The sequence below is a fragment of the Pseudopodoces humilis genome, chromosome 1 (genome assembly GCF_049639895.1).
Source record: "Pseudopodoces humilis isolate 2021_Gansu_Grassland_sample_001 chromosome 1, ASM4963989v1, whole genome shotgun sequence".
Classification (NCBI taxonomy): domain Eukaryota; kingdom Metazoa; phylum Chordata; class Aves; order Passeriformes; family Paridae; genus Pseudopodoces; species Pseudopodoces humilis.
The window spans coordinates 10,478,683-10,496,721 of NC_142200.1; the positions used below are offsets into that span (position 1 = coordinate 10,478,683).

At 39.5% G+C, this 18,039-nt stretch overlaps 1 long non-coding RNA gene across 1 annotated transcript; it reads left to right on the plus strand.

Moving 5' to 3' along the window:
* Positions 1-10,073: 10,073 nt before the first annotated feature.
* Positions 10,074-17,161, plus strand: LOC148185010 (uncharacterized). The gene is made up of 3 exons (XR_015773980.1): positions 10,074-10,187; positions 10,933-11,110; positions 15,990-17,161. It is a non-coding gene; the product is annotated as an uncharacterized LOC148185010 (long non-coding RNA).
* Positions 17,162-18,039: the final 878 nt, after the last annotated feature.

Below are 18,039 nucleotides of genomic sequence, written 5' to 3' on the forward strand. Positions count from 1 at the left end.
TCCAATTCTGCCAATTTTGATCCATTTTGAGTTAAAAAAAAAAAAAAAGGTAATTAGATTTCCCAGTACTTCTACTTTCTTGGTCAGGAATAGCTGCAAGATCACAGAAGGGACAGGCCTGTACACCAAAGCCCTAGGTAGAGAATATCTCTTTTGATGTGGTTTCTACAATGCACAAGAGGATGCTCAGCAGCTGGTGGTTATGTGGAGAATATGAAACATTCTGTGCACGTTCCAGTCCCTTGCTCTCAGTTGTGCACACATCCACGCTCCCAGACCCTGCCTTGACTCACAAACCTAATGATCTGTTCCCTGTAAAGATAGATGCAGGTTGCTCCTTAGACACCAGCAACAGTTAAAGGATCTGTCTTTTCCTCGGTGCCTTGGGACTGCCCTCTTATGCAGACAGTCTGAAAGAGATAATTTCTCTCATGGTGCTCTTAAAAAAGCTGTGGCTTCTACATCAGATGAAAAACCACTCAAAGAAATAAAGACTAAAAAAAATTAAGATTATTATGACACGCCTTTTATGGACAGTCTAGAATGATTCAGTGAGGAGTGCAAATTTAGAAGAATGATTCTTTTAATTAACATAAAATATTTCAGGCCATCATCTCAGATTCTCTTTCTAAGGCTTCACAACTGCCTTAAAAATGTAAAAATTCAAAGCCATTTTATTATATTCCTGATAAAGAAAAGTAATGCAATTAAGTTTCTGATGTTTAATCTTGTGCTGTCTTTCCACCTGCCTGTGGGCACAATCCTGTGAACCAGCAGGAGCCTCACAAGTTTCCTGCAGCACTTAACAGCCAAGCCAGCTGATCCCTCTCCTTTCTGAAGTCAAAGCATGGGAATCCTCCTCTTCATCATTTTTGTGGTGCAGCTGACAGGCACCCCAAAGACCTAAAGCCATGTCCTGTGGATATCTAGTACACCTATGACAATTGTCAATCCCTGTGTACCAGACCTTAAATGCTAGAGGCAGGGTTAAATTATTCAGTTATTTAGGATACAAAATCTTCAAGACACAGACCATCACTGCACAGGAACATCTCTGCTCATCTAAACCAGTGTCCCCTTGCTCTCCCTCTTTCAACATCTGCAATTATTGCAAATAACCCTTGTACCTTTCCTTACCACTGTGAATATAGAGATTAAAGGCACACAAGTTGCCCTTTCCCTCTGTGTGTGTGACTCCTGCTACTCCAAATCAAAGAGACAAAATAATTCTTCAAGGCCCAGCTTAAACACACAGACTTTCAGAGTGCATATATGCTTTTATGCTTGTATATATCAAATTCCAATAAGTACATACTGAACAACAGTAGAATTTGATCCCATCTTCTTACCGGCAACACCTTGTCAGACAAGGACACATCTATGGGGTTGTAATTTAATTTCACTTTCCTACATACTTTAACCTATTAGAAAACCAGGCTCCTATAATATATAACACATCAAGATGCAGTCAATTTTTTCATGATTCTACTCTTGCACTCACAGAAAATTATTTTTGGTTACCATACTGACTTAAAGTAACTTGTAAGAAATTGAGGTGTTTGTTCTGAATTACTCTCTTTTCCCAGTGGTATTGCTTTTATCCATAGAGGACTCATCATTTTTAATATCTACCTCAAATTTCCCTATCCCCATTACAGGCAATGATGAAGGAAATGGTGCCAAAGAACTTTCACTGTCACTTTTCATAAAAACAGAATCCTGTTGAAGAAATGGACAAATTACTCTTATTCATTTGCAATAGATTGGCTCTTTTGTGCAACAAATGGTTTTGTTCCCCATAAGATAAAGTAAATTCATTTTAGCTCTGTGTAATATTAACCAAAAAGTTCAGAAAAAAAAAAACAAAACCAAAAAACCAAAAAACAAACAAACAAACAAACAAAAAATAAAAAAACTGAAAAAAACAGAAAAAAAATCTGTTCCTCAAGGTGATGGGTTTGCAAAGGACTGGTCCCACTTGCCCAACATCACCATAGATGCAGGGCTTTTTTTCAACTAGAAAAATCATCTTTCCACAGTGGTTCATATTCCTGTGCTATATGCAGGGATGATTAACTAGTTAGATGGGAAATACTTTTGAGATGAGACTGTAAGAGAGCCACCTAAGAATACCTTATCTGGCTGGGGCACTCAGCTGAAAGGTTGTTATAAGTGTTAAATAGAACAACTATGTTTGGAGGCTGAATTTAAATCAGTTTTTAAGCACCTTAATGGTTGCATGACTATTTAGTGTGCCTCTTCTGTTATTTGTTTAAGGCCTAAACCAGAAAATGAGACTATTGTCTCTCTGTTCAGGCCCTATATTCAAGAACCTTAGTGGAAAATCATCTCAACTGTAAATCTATGTAGGACTGAGTTAAGAAAAACAAACAAAAAAATATCATGATTTCAGCTCTTTCATGCCTTAAATGTAACTCAAGAATTCTGAAGTAGATGTCAGACTCAGATGCAGAATGTGGCCATCCCATACCAAAAACAATTATGGATGTACTCACAGCTGTTTTCATTTTGCTATACTTTTTACAGAATTACAGAACTTGGTTAAATATTTGATTTCACATGGAGTAAAATCTGGGCTGCATAAAAAAATCAGTGGAGGTTTTACTGTTGATCTCGTGGGGTTTCAGAAATTGCCAGATTTAATGATTTCCTCATTAAGAACACACTGGTTTTGGCACCTTGAGAATTTTGACTCTCAGGAGCCAGAGGGCCATGAGATTCTCTCTTTCTGCAGTGCACATGGATGCGAGTAAAGCTTAGAACTGTGAATACTAGAGAGCTCTGATACCAGACAAATGAACACTAAAGAACACTGACTCTGTGATCTTTCAAACAAAATATCACCACAGCCTTAAGATATGTAAGCCAGTCTCATGACAGCTCAGGGCCTGGAAACAGAATACATTCAATATTCAATAAAAAAAAATATTCCATTTTATATTAAAGAACTTGTAGGTTTGGATGATTTGTTTTCTTCATAAATAACCATGTTTTGATATGCCATTTGCATGAAGGTTTGTAAACAAGACCAGTAGGTGATTAAAAAAACACAGCAAAAGGCAATTTGGGGAATTTAATTTGAAGACTATTTTGCAAGTAATATTCCACACATTTTCTCCAGCTCTGCCCAGCAATCTCTAAGCAGATTACAAAGTTCCCACAAATCTGATGGTAGGCAGTGACTCAACAAGTGAATGGAACTGATGCTAATCTCAAACTTGGTGCTTTTACTATACTTCCAGAAAGAGTATATAAATCCTTTGGAGATGTTTACCTCTGGTTCTGTGAAAGCAGAACTTCTGCAGCACAAGAGAAGGACCTCTTGCTAATGTGTATTCATTTAGGGGAAAGGTCTGCTGTCTGTAGGAACAAAGCCATCATTTTCATACATATTGACAGAGTGTAGGCACAGCCACTGCTGGAGGTGGCTTTTCTGCTTCCCTTGGTCATGTGCTATGTATCACTGATCTGGAATGATGCTGAAAATCTTTTTTGTTGATAATTTAACAAAAAAAAAAGCCGTGAGCAAGTAGGATTTCTGAAACACTTATTTATGTGTTACTGAGACTACGGCAGAAAGAGCAGCTCTTCATGAATATAGCAATATTCATTAAATAACTTCAATAACAATAACTTCATTCAATAGGATTCTGAGCCCCCCTCTGTATCAAACCTCAGGAAAAAAACAAGATAAAACAGTCAAAGCAGAATCCATTATTCCATTTAAATTGCTCTCTCAGAAGATTAACAATTCCATAACAGAAAAGATCATGTTCAGCAAAGTATTCCTAACCCTCTTAGTCCAGGAAAGACCCTTGATATCTTACCAGGTAAGAAGAGAAATCTGAACTAGACTGGCCTTTGCAGCTTTTGGACTCTTGGAAATGTGAAGAAGGGAGCTGGTACACTGAGCCTTTCTTATGTGCAGTCCCTGTGCAGTCCCACAAGCAAACGAGGAAAGTTATAGGATAGCCTAAATAAAATGCATGAGCACTTCTGGTGCCTAATAAAGTACCAAACATGTAAATACTATTGATACATGGTAGCATTAAATTGCAAACACATGCTGCAGTAAAGGGCAAGCAGCCACTAATAAATGTAAACTATTAACCAGTTCTTCAATAAAAAAAGCCACGAATCATGCCAGGAGTCACTGTGAGTGCTGCAGAGCATATCAGGAACTGCCATATGTCTGTTCGGGAAAATAATCATCACAATGAACAAAAATAAATAAAAAAAAAATAAGCCAGCAAAAGTAATTGACATGACATAATAATATAAATATTACTTTTGGAGGTACTTTTACAAGCTCCTACATTAAGCCTGATTTTTATTCTTTTCATGGTTCTTTTGCATTTTCCTGCCTTCATGTAGGGCGTTGAAGTAGGAATCAGGAGCTTCACTCCTTCTCTAATAGAATTTTATATATATACACACACATATATATTCATAAAACTGTTTTAACCATTTAGTCTCAAAACACTTTGAAAATCTTTATCTCCTAAATGTGGTAGCAAATTGCATGAAAAAACCAGTTCCCCAGCCCTGCACAGACCCCAGAGGGGGTCAGCAGCAGAGCAGTTTGCAGAATGCCAGCACTCTCCACTCTCCAGAAGACCCCGTTTGTGATCCTGCCAACCATGGTACTGCTGATGGGAACTGAGGGTTTGTTCCTGCTGTTATTGAGGTCAAAGGCACCTTTTTCTTGTGAGCAGTGGTGCTCATAACATCTTGGATTGGGACAAACCCAGATGCTCTTTAGACAGGGGACTGAGGCAACTGGGAAGGGAAGCTGGGGTGAAAACAAAGAATTGCAGTCCAAAAATACTTCTGAACAATGGGGCTACATTTTCACACAGAGCTCAGCAGTGAGTTTAATTAAATACTACACGTATTTACTTACTGAAAAACCCTGTTTCATTAACATAAACAGATAGGGGATCATCAGTGCATGACAACCCATAGGGCACCAGGGGAAATCTGTTTTGAATTTTGTACATCAATCAAGTGATTCATATACATGGCATTTGCAACTGATGACTGCCTGAATGGAGTCTAGTGATTTTTACACCAGGGTACACCACTAAAAACCTCTCATTAATAGATAATCAGCTTCTACTGATCAACTCCTCGGCTGCATTCCAAAGCATCTGTTTCGCCCATTTCGTGATTTAGAGATGCTCACTACGATAAAAGCAGTTCTGTGTTATTTCTTTACTCATTAACCTTATTATACTATTTCACCCTCAGCAGTGATTTTTTTAAAAGTAAAGTTGATAAAAAGCAAGTGAAAAATACATTAGCCCACTAAATGGCCCATTATTTCATTATGTTTGTGCTAACAATGTAAGAGCTGTTCTAAGTAAATTGTATATTTTAAAGAAAAAAAACTTCTGGGAATAATTACCTTTTTAGCTGAACTGTTTATCAATAGACTCTTAGACTTCAAGATTTCTTTTCGTACTAATGTTACACAGCTAAATGAATGCAAAATTAGTGTGTAAAAAATGGCTTAGAGGAACAACATTTTTTATTCAAGCTATGTAAAATGCGTATAATTTGCTCTTCAGATTGATATTCCAAAGGTTGCTTCAAGCCTTTTTTTCCCATTGGATGGTAATACAAAATGCAGGGATTTTTCAAACAGTGCTATCTGTGTCTGTGACCATATGGTGGTTTCCAGCTTTGTTTTACATTACTGCACCTGAAGCTATTTATGGTCGGAACACCAAAGTAACAGCTATATGTTGTTTATATATTTCAATTTGCAGGTAACGTAGCCAAGGGCTAATCACACATAGATCAGATTTGCCACTAGTGTTTTCTGATGTCTTATTTTCAGGCCCTATTAAACTTGACAAAATGATAGGTGGAAAGAGAGAGAAGACTAAATAAATAAAGCAACAGTAAGGTTTGAGGGAAAACAAGTCTCTCAGACCAGTTTGCTGTAGCTTTAATTTGCTTCTTTGAAAATCATAGCTGCTCAAATTCTAACATACAGCTGACATTCAAATTAAACCCCTAAAGGTATTACATGCAGGGCTCAGAAAAGCACACACTTCTCTCTGCCTAATTTTTTTTTTCCCCCCAGGTTGTTTTAGCTCTGTAGAGTAGGCAGCAAGCCCCAAAAAGTTTTTTTGCTCCAGAAGATCTGCAGAGCTCAGAAGCCTTCCAGGATGTCCAGGGTATAGAGATGACGTGGTGCTGTCAGTGGTCTGGTTTGCTGATAACCCACAGCCCTCTTCTGACCAAGCTGTGGTCCTTGGCCCATTTCCCAGGATTTTGGCCCAAATGGCAGCTTGCCTCTCTGTGAGCTGCTGCATTCTAAATATGTTTGACCTTGCTCTGAGGGAAGGTATCCAGAGCCAATTCACGCTGCTAGGAGCTCAGACTGGCTTCACTCCATCCTCACATAATTCTGTTCACATAGATGAGAAGATATATGGGAACTGGATCCCTCTCCAACAATACCTTCTGGAGTCATAAACTTGTTCCTCACTCTTTCCCAGTGTATCAGAGCATGTCTTATGTCACACCTTATTATCATCATCATCATCCTGAAACATTTATATATATAAACTTCTCTCCTTAGAATCTCACAAATTCCATTTAGTGAAATACTGCCCATACTCAGTAAAGCCACCTTACTGGCAGAGAAGTTCTGTAAGCATGAAGGGTTTAGCACAGGTTTTAAAACAGACAAATATGGATAAATGAAAAATTTAAATAAACCTATTTCAGCTACAGACATGGAACAAATTACACAGCAGTGTTGCTGGCTCAGAAGAGCATCCGTAACGATGGGACTTGCAGAAGATGCAGCTGGAACATGACCCTCTTACTTTTCTATCACTTATGCTTTCTGTGAAGGGGGTGTGACATCAGCAATTCCACTTGTGTTTTCTTTGTCACTCGTGGTTATTGACAAACACATGCAAATTAAAAGTCCTGGATTTTGATACAGCTGTATTTGCCTGTGATTGGGCTATGCTGAGTAAAAATTTTCTGTAGCCTGGGTCTGGGGTCACACTGTCTCCAGCCTTCCTCAAGGTGTTCAGAGTGGAAGTTTGTGTTTTCCAGTTGCTATGATCTTGGAGATACTTCTGGACTGCAGCTTCTTGGGGGTTTTTATGGATTTGGCCTGAGTTATCTTGAATCCCAAGAGAGAAATCTTCTGAAAATTAAATTATCATTAGTGAGATTTATCAGTACTCAATCAAAAGACTTTCTGCTTATTAATTTCAATAGTAATCTGAAGGTACATTTAAAACAGCTCTTACTTATGAGTGAACTTCAGGTACAAACCAGTCATCAAAACATCCTCTAGTGGCTCTGAGCATCATTTCACACTACGGGTCTGGTCTTCACAACAATTCATGAAGTATCGCTATGTAGTTGATTTTTTGCAACAGAACCCCTTCCCAGGCAGAAAATTTTATCCCTTAAAAATTTATTTACCCTGTTATCAATGAGAAAAATATTTTTGTCAGCATAAAGAGAGGCTTTATATGCAAAAAAATTATATAAATAAATAAAAAATTGTAACTGCTGCCCAATTTCTTTTTTTCAGAGAGGAAGAGAGATATCTGTATATTTGTAATGTCACAGACTGCTTTCTAGTTCAAGCTGTGATTTATGTTCCAGAGGCTGGGTAGAGAAAACCGCAAAATTTTATTACAAAACATAACCCTAGTATCCCAAAGCAAGCTCCATTGCTTTGATCACTGTTAATGAGCTAAATATCACGGACAGTTTTGCTGGGTTAGCTCCATGGGATTCCATGGAGTTAGGACAGAATGATAACTAGATACCCCTCACCTACAGGGGTAAGGAATTCAGCAGGTGTGTGTGATTTTCTCCATGCACCGGATATCAGCAATGTCATTCACTGTGGGATTTCCAGTGACAAGCAGCGTATGCAAAATAGAGGACAAAATATGTCAGTAACCAGTGGAATAAGACATTAAAGAAGATGGAATGTGATCCAGGGAGGTCTTTTCAGAGCAAAAAAGTTAACTTGGTCTCATCCCTACCTATCTTTCCACAAAGAAAAGCAGACTTTGTCAGCTAACTTTCTGGTAGAATCCATGCCACTGCATAAACTGACCCATGAAGAGTCAAGTGCTCAGAAGCCAAAGAACTTCAGTCCAGATGCATGGAAATCTCACTTCATCAGTCTTGCAAAGTACTGAATGCAGTTTCAAAGCATTGTGAGAAGTGGAATCTTCAGAAATACCGTGTTGGGGCTTTTGATGGAGAACTTCAGACTTGCAAAGATGAATGTCTTTGTCTAAACCAGATTCATATGGACACACAGTTTCACTACAAGTCATTTCCAGGCTCACCCTAGTGTGTCAAAGCTCACTTTTATCAGGTGAACAAGGGGCAGTGCCAGGACCACTGGTAGGAGATTTAATGAGCTCCATGAGTGTAGCAACACGAGCGGGTAAACAGGACCACGAAGGGGGCAGCTTCCACACCAGGGAGGACACAGCCACACCCCTGGCTGCTGCTGGTGCGCTGGTGTCAGGTGGGTGTGGTGTTTTGATTGGGGTTTTTTGGTGGCGTGGGGTTCCCCCACCCCCAGCACCTTGAATTGAAGCAGCTGTGTTTTACAAACAGTAAAAAGCCATTGCTGCTGCACACAGCAAGAGTGTGCTAAGGCAAACAGAACCCTCCAAGTAGGGGGTCAGCTGTCCAGGTCAGTGGCTGCAGGGAGTGTCTGAGCCTGGTGTGAGCAGGAGGGCAGGACTGGAGGGCAGGGCTGTGTGTGGTGTGAGGAGGTGAATGGTTGCTCTGCCCAGTGGAAGAGCTTAAGGAAGAAATGGAAAGGCTAGGGAGTATTAGGGAGAGTGAGAGAGAAACAGAGTGGTGAAGTTACACCAATGAACACAGCATGGGTAGCAAACAAGAGGAGCTGGGAGCCATGGTACAGCAGGAAAGCTGTGACTTGTAGGATGTAGAGGGATGACTGGCATGAATGGAGTGCTGGGCTGGGTGGCTTCATGCTCTGCAGAAGAGACAAGCAAGGTAGGAGAGGTGGAGGGGTGGCTCTGTACATTAGGGAGTCTCTTGAGCTGCTGGAGTGTGTCCAGAGAAGAGCAACAAGGCTGGTGAAGAGTCTGGTACCAAAGTCCTATGATGGGCAGCTGAGGGATCTGGGGTTGTTTAGCCTGGAGAAAAAGAGGCTCAGGGGGAACCCTGTCACTCTCTACAGCTCCCTGAAAGGAGGTTGCAGCCAGCTGAGTATTGGTCTCTTCTCCCAGGCAACAGTGACAGGACAAGAGGAGACAGTCTCCAGCTGCACCAGGGGAGGTTTAGGTTGGACATTAGGAAGAAGTTCTTCACAGAAAGGGTGATTGGGCATTGGAATGGGCTGCTCAGGGAGGTGGTGGAGTCATCGTTCCTGGAGGTGTTTAAGGGAAGACTGGATGTGGCACTCAGTGCCAGGGTCTCATTGACAAGGTGGTGCTAGGCTCCAGGTTGGACTCGGTGATCACAAAGGTCTTTTCCAACCTAGTTGATTCTGCGATTCTGAGATGTTAATTCTTAAATCACATACATAATTCCAATTATTTTATTTGCAATGCAATAAAAAAATAACAAAAACCAAAAAATCAACCAGGAGTCAAGAAAATTGGCTTCTTTTAAAGTCTCACTCTATTAAAGTCTCATTTCAGTTCTGACTATGACCAGGAAGACTTTATAATCTGCATCTTTTCCAAAACACTGAGACACATACAAACTCTCCCTGAGACGTTCTTTGATTCTACTGATTTTTAGAGTGAGAGTAAGCAGCTCTCTTAGCTTCTCTGACATCTGATAGGCTAATTGAAATTAATATAAGCACAATTAAAATTAACTAATTGGTCTACACCTGATCTTTAAAGGCATGGCACAGTGGGCAGCCAAGCAGAGCAATGCACTCAGTGTTCCAAGAGTGTCAGCCTTAATCAGCATCCAGGCAGCTCAGATCTCTGGAGGATTTACTAGATACCTAGACACTCATTATCCCTTTCCTAACGAAAATACCACATTCTCAGATCAATAAGAATATTTGATTGAACTATAAATACGCCAAATGGAAAAATCAGCTTCAAAGAATTGTGTCTCCACATCAGTAATATCTCTCCAGAAAGTCATCTTCGTTTCAGCCAGATTTCTTGGTATGGTTTGAAATGTCACATTTTATTCCTATTCATGTGTTTTGTGCCCGTCAGACTGATGTGATATTAATTGCAATGGTTTCTGTCATGTTCTCTGCCCCTATTTTTTCTAGGACTATGCTTCTTTTGTTTTAAGTGGCTGCAGGAAGTAAATGGCACACTGACCCTCTGTAGTGTTGCTCTCCCAGTAATGCATCTGTTATTTACTGGCTTCATTTTTAAAGTATTATTTCTTTTGTCAGGCCTGTTTTAAATAAACAATATAGAAAAAATTTGCAGCACAGTCATGAGGAAAGCCCATGGGTAGAAGCTTTGCAGTCTTACTGTGCATTTCTCTTCCTTTTCCTGACAGTGGGAGCTTCCACCACAGCTGGAGTGGGGCTCTAGACCTGGCCTTGGCCCCACATCATTATGCCCCACATTTTCAACAGTAATGTTAATTATAAGAGTGAACTATGCCTTAACATATGTCATTTCATCATGATAACACTCTAAGCTTACTTAAGCTTTGAAGATTAAAAGGATTTTTAAAATAAATAAACAATATATCATGCATTCAAAAGAGTGTTTCCCTGCTTAATTTGTGTGTTGGGAGTAAAACCCAATCAGTATTGTTTAAATTCCACCCCAGTAAATCAGAGATCATAACTTTATTTTTGTAGAAGAAATGTACAATTAAATGAGAGCCCATTTTGGTCATTAGCTCCCCTCATCTGATACCATTGATTGCTTTGTTTTCCTTCAGGGATGTCACAGCGTACATTGACCTGACTATCTCTTCCTTCACACCCAGCAAGCCTGTGCAAACCATATGTCAGGAAGGAGGAATTCAATGATAGACAATTGTCAGTGATGGCACTGGGCATGTCATCTGCCACTGGATGATCAGGAGCTGAGAAGCATGAGGTGACATGCAGATTAAGGTATCAATATCAATTAAATTAAGGTATCAATACTGATGTTCAATTGAACTGGCCAGGCACAGAGGTATGAAGCGATAAGGTTATAGCTGGGCTGCCTGAGGTACCTGCATGGGGCTGGTAGATGTGGCAAGAGACCTGTGGGAGACCTGTCATCTTTCAGAGCTGGAGATGAAGACCAGGCAGAGAAATACAGGATAGCTCCAACTGTAAGAAGTACTTGTTGATGAACAAAAAAATTAAAGTCCTCCTCACAAAACCACCTGCAGCAGTTTAACGGGCTCAGCCCAGCTGCCCAGCCTAGGTGTCCAGAGCTCTTTGACATGTTTTTGGTTATTTAAGTAAGCCCTAAAGGGCTAACAAATATGGCTTGAGCTGGGTCTTGGATACCTATTTCTATCTCACCCGCTGGATTGAGCTCCTGCTGCTTCCTGAAGAGTGCACTGAATGCTCTGTTAACTGTATTGATTAGATTGTCATGAGGTTTTGTCTTTATCACTTGTTTTTATGTCTTTTCTACACACTCAGTAACATTCACATTCAAGTTGACCTTTTGATCCTCCTCATATTGTTAGAGAAAGTTCATAATTAGACAAAATAAAATCTCTTCTTTTCTTTGCCCCACTTAGTCCATATATTATGTAGTGGGAATAAGACCCAGTCAGTATTGTTCAAGTGCCACTGGAGTAAATCAAATAGTAGTTTTCTTTTTAGAGAATCACTGCACAATTAAATAAGAGGCATGTGATTACTTAAAAGTGATATTGATGTAAAAAGAAGTGATTTAAGGTAAGCCTTATTGCAAATCCTTTGTGCACATTGCCAAGTAGTTTAGATGTTCCACAAAAGCTTGAAATATGGAAAAGTGTTACCTGCAGGACCTGCTCTTTTAAAACATCCCCATGAGCTCCCAACTCTCATTTATCAAAAGCTGGCAACTGAGCAATTGTAGTGGTAGTGCTCATTGCAGTAAAATTACCAGCATACGTGAACAGAGGAAGCTGCTGGGCAGTATCAAGAGTCTCCCCCAAGTCATTTTGGCGCTTTTTCCTAAAGTTTAAATATTGTTAACACTTTGACCAAAGCAGTCAGTAAGTAAATAGGAACTTGTGGGAATGTTTCCTTTTAAAGTACAAAACAAGTTATAGCTTTTGATGTAATCTTGTTTCTTTGCAAGGGACCAACAAAGCTTTGTCTTCTGAATAGGCAAAACCAAATGACAGAACACAAGTCTCTCACTCACAATCTCCAAACCTACTTTTTCAGTACATTACATTCCCTAAAAGCTCTTCCTGCTGGTTTTCCTCAGGGATACACTCACAGCTGTTTCTCTGGTTTTCTGCTGATTTTCTTCTGTCTTCCTCCCACACATTCAATCTGTCCTCTGCATTCATACCCAGTGTCAGGAACCCCTTTCCCACTCTCACTATTGCTTTACTATCACTGGGTGCCACCATTTCTGGAGCAGTGACTTTTGTTACTTTTTATTACCATTTCAGTCCTCAACCTTGTCATGGCTCCCTTCACTCACCTTCAGTGAGTCTTGGTCTTGTGATGTGGGTGTGAACTCCTGTCAATACAGCACAATTTAGGAATTGTTTCACTAGGAAGGTTTATGAATGGTGGTTCTATCCATCTTCCCACTAGAGCCACAACATTAATATTCAATATTGTATTAATTATAACCATGCAAGTAATTATAGATACAAATAATATTTCAGAGTAGCATCAAAAATCAGGTATAGTCACAAAAATATTTTTCACTGATGCATATCCAAGAAACCATTTTTTGAAGACACAAGGAAAGTTCATGATTCATAGGTCAAACCCTGAGGTTTTTGCTCTATTTTGAGGCAATACTGCTCTAAACTGCAGGAGTCAGAAATTTATAGCAGGATTTGTGAATTACTTTGGATATACTGTAACCACTACAAATACACACTTCTGGAATAAATCAGATTTACAATAGTGTTGAAAACATTTATAATTTGTAAAGGTAGGAATAGAAGTTTAAAAAAATGAGCTTATTTTTCTCCTTGACAGAGTTTTAGACCTATCCCAGGATATTGCCATCTAATGGTGTCTAAAATTGGCTAAGGAATAGCCAGAGAGCCGGCCAGGCTGAAGCTGGAACAGATCCATGGAGTTTAGGCCAATGTAGAATTCTTCTCTCAGGCCTTCCATTTGTACCTAAAAACTTGCCTATTTCAGCAACAAGCCACTTCATAGGCTCTTTCCCAGCCTAGCAGCATGCAGATAAGGAAAGCATCTCTTGTTCTTACATCTGTTTCACACATCTTCTATCAGGCACTGTCTCAGGCAGTAAAAACCTTCTGCAGGCAATAGAGGTCAGATCACAGTTTTTGTATATCTAAAGTAAATTAATTCCACTGAACCTTTACAGTCTTAATGATATTCTGGTAACAAATAGTTTAGATACCATAGCCATAATATATGGTGGCTTTTTATCAAACAAGAGGATAGCTGTGGTTCAGCTTCCAACAACTGGAGTGAAAATTTATCATTAGAAAGATGCAGAACTCCACCTACTCCAACTGAAATATGTCATCTCTCAGCCAAATGATAAAGAAGTAAAATAGAAATTGTCTTTCAGTACAAGTGGTCATTTAAGAAAGTTTAGAAGCCCATAAATGTGGAAATATTAGTCATTATAGATCCCATTTTATGAATAAATGCAAGCCAGGGATCCCCAGGGTATCACTAGGTTGCCTTCAGGGAAAGAAAAAACTCCACATATTTAATATTTTGAAAGAAAAAAGAAAACCTGTAGCTACGGTAGAGCACTGGTCATCTATTCTGGTGCTATATTAATGTTGCCTCATTGAACACTTGGCAAAATAAAGGCATGGAGTGGTCCTGTAGAAAAAATACCCAAAGGAACCACAGAAAATTCCCCACAGGTCTATCACAGCCATCAGGAAGAGTGATTTTCAGATCCACCCATTAGAAAGAATGTTTATAACACTCTCTTCTCTTCAGAGAGCTGAATACTAATTTAGAACTCAACTATGTGGAAAAAAATAATTATTGAGAGAGTAGTGAAAGGCTTTTATGAAGTTAATGAATTAGCTCAAATTGGAAGAGAAGGTCAGTAAATTCAAGACTTTCTGAAAGCTCACTTATCTTACTCTGGTCAAGTAGTAGCAACACTTAAATACACTTTGGGCTGTCCATTTCCTGCAAACTTCTGCACTGATGGAGCAGGCATGAAAAATTTGGTGTCTTTTTGTTAATTTTAATTATTGCTTGGGATTTTCTACAAGGAGATTTTAGCACTTGATATTTTTCCCAAGACCATTCATTTTCTAATATCCTCTATAGCATTAAAATATAATAATGTTTTTTTAGACATAGCTAGACACAACTGGTGATAAAAGGAGAGTTAGTCCTGGTTTACATCACTAAGCTAAGGAAATAAAATTCTTTGCAAGAATCAAATAGAAATCCCACACTACTTCTTTATTTACAAAGGAAGATTCAGTGTGCTCTTGATCTCTGGTGATTTGAGCAGACTCCGCTATTTTACTACGTTTCTCATTTTGTAGTACTAATAACAAGAATTTTTAACATACTTTAGGGTATTTTACACTAAAGACTGTGACTTAGTTTCGAAAAAAACATGGTGTGACAGAATTCTGTGTTTGCTTTTTCCCATGATTTTCAGATCAAACACACTGACTTTATAAATATTGTAGAACTCTACATGCAAACTCTACTTGGAATCTCAGAGCTCACACTGTGATCTCCCTTTCTTGTGTATCTTTGTCAGTGGTAATGATTCAAGAGAACGCATTGCAACCTCAACAATAAGTTTTGCCTGAAAAAGACAAAAAAGACAGAAATTCTTGAACAAGTGGACTCCTAATGGGTAAAGCATTTTACATGGCTCTACACAACAGCCTGGGTGGGGAAATACATTTTTGCACAGGCAGACCACTATGGCAACATGGTTAAGATGCATCCAGACTCAAGCTGAGGAAACTCTTTTTGTTCTGCATTGTGCAAAAGCATCCACAAACTCAAACTTACCCTGTATTCCTGAATTATTATGTTGTTCTGTTTCTAGATTCCCTCTGCTTTAGAGAGGGAGATAAAATAAAAGTCTAGGAAAAAACACAGGTAATTCTGGAGAAATGCCAAGGAAGGGAAAAAAAATAAATCTAGCATCAGTGAAAAGGGAAGGAATTAACACCTCAAAAGCTTCCCATTACAGTACGATTGGTCTTTAAGTTTGCTAATATTTCAGCAGTTGGGCATTGGTCATTATTTTTGAACACTGAAATGAATGAATTGCACACAAAAATATAATTGTATTTTAGAATCACAGAGACAAGACAAGGGACATAGAAGAGGTCTAGGGCCAAGGATTGTGTAGGGTGAATGCAGTCAGTGTGCTCTGAAATCTGCTCACAGCAAAGCAGCCACAACCTGTTCACGCCATCTGGCCTGGGAGCCAGGTTCTACTCCCAGGAGAATATACACTTAGTGTAGATGTAATTTTCAGGTTACAGGGTATTCAGTCGAGTCAAGCAGATGTGATTAGAGGGGGACCGGGGACCAGGCAATTTAAAGGCACTTGCCTGATTATGAGCATTACGTGATTTTAAGCAGATAGTTCACTGTCTGAGAGAAAAACTACAGTTTGGATGAAAGAATCATCATCATGTAAGTTTTCACTGCCTTTACTCTTTGTGCTCTGTATGACACCTTTTTGACAAACAAAGGCTGCTTTGCTTCTAAGAGATTGTTCCTGTGACATGCTATTTCCTGCCCTTCAGAGGGAAAGGGCCTTTGAATGCTGGTAAACCAAGCTGAAAAGTGTGAAAGTGTCATGTAATGTCATTCAATTTTGGTTTAACAGGTGAAATCTCTCCCTGGAAGGTTTAAATTGAAGAGACACTAAAATGAGTCTAAAGCACAGCTTCTCTTTAAAACCCATCTTTAACCTACTCATCCTATACATAAATGAATAGGTTAGTGAGACCATTTGCTGCTTCTGGATTATCTTTATGCACAGCTCGGACCACGTATTTTTACACAGCAGTTCCAGAGAGCAGAGAAGAATGGGGGAAATTCTTTACAGACATGAAAATTCAGTTGAGAGTTTGAGAATGGAAGAGAATAAAGAACATGAACAAATTTTTTTTTTCATCTCTGACATAGTACTATAGTAATAAAGGAATAAAGCAGTCAGCCCACAGACCATGTCTCTTCACAGCAGCTTGTGGAAAGGAAGAGCATGACCTTAATCAATAGGAAGGTAAAATCCATTCCTAACCTAGCAGCTATTATGAGCAACCATGTATTTGACAGATAACTCTATACCTTCAAAGGTCATCAGTCAGAAGGAAATAACACTGCTAGGGTTGAGGAACATAAGCTGCAGTGTGAGCTGAAGATGGAGCTTGGCATGGCAGGAGCCCAAGGCAGGAGGCCATGAATTGCTGACCCTTTGCACAGCAAAGGATGCAGGACCAGTGGCTCTGGCCAGGTGACCAGACACTCAGAGACACAGCAGGATCTGATGGCTGAGGAGGAAGGGTGAGACTTCCACAAGCTTAGACTGAGGGGATAAAAGCCTAGAGATGCTTGTGTTTGGGGTCCCTCCTTGGAGACACCAGCTGGAGCTGTTTGTGTTCCTGTGCTGTGAATAAATTGCTCTCTGGAATGAGACATCTGAGACTCTGCTATGGAAAACTCAGGGAACTGGTGAGGAAACCTGGTCTGACTTTGCATAAGTGTGTGGAGCCAAGTGGCGTCTGATGTAAAGAGGCTTTGATCCCAGCAGTGAAAGGCTCCAGTGCGGGAGTGTGACTGCCAGAGTCCTCCTGGATGGTCCCAGTTACTGTGAGATGACCTCAAGAGGGATTTGGGGAACAGTATCTGGATAAACCAGCGATTAATCTCACTAACAATTGACAGCCCCAGAGCTAATGACATTGCCCAGTTTACTTCATCCTTTTGGACAGATCAATTTGTATTTCATAAGTCATACCAATACTGGAAAAATTCAACATTAAGAATGAATTACCCAAGAACTCTTTTTCACAGTTTCTTCCTTTCTCAGGGGGTTGCAGATAGCTGCTGACACAAATATTACATCAGCACATACTGAAGTTTGAGGAACAGAAATTTCTCCCTTAATATGCAAGTGATGTGATCAGTCCAATAAAGAGCACAGTCTTTGTCACATTTGTCATGTTCCCAGGATGTTATTACAACTTACTGAAACTACCAGAGAAGTAAAATAAAATCTGAGGTTCCTTAAGCTTTGAGGGGCATTGAAATTCAAAAGGAGTTATAAATACAGAAGAGCTGTTCCTAGAGAAGCTTAGGGATTTATCTACACAACTTCCATTAATATATTTTTGATGGAAGTTGAGTAAGTAAATCCCCCTGCACTGTGGTGAACATTAACTAGAGGGTCCTGAAACAAATATTTATGTTTTAATAAGCTTTTCCTCCTCCAGATGCTAACTACTATGTGTATTTTCCCATGCCTTTCCAAGTCCAATAATGTCCCCAATGTCTTCACTTCAAAGGGTCCCAATAGAACTGGGAGAGTCATTTCACTGATGCAGTGCTGCCCACTCTGAAGAGGTGGGCAACAACTTTGCTGTGTTTGGCAGAGAAATTTTGAGCAAGCTGAGTGGAGTAATTTAGACTTTTAAAAGGTGCTGTTATCCTTGTGGAACTAATGGATAACTAAATTAGATAGAGATGAAACTTCAGACAAATAAAAAGAGCTCAGCTCAGTTTTTCAAATAATTACTTTGAATTTCACCTTAGCAGGGCAAAACATCCAGGCAGTATAAACCACTCTGACTCTATTGAAGTTGAAGTAATTATGTTGTACTAACAGAGCAAGAAGGAGGTGTTAGGTAACATTGCTGCTCTTAAATGTCTGGTAG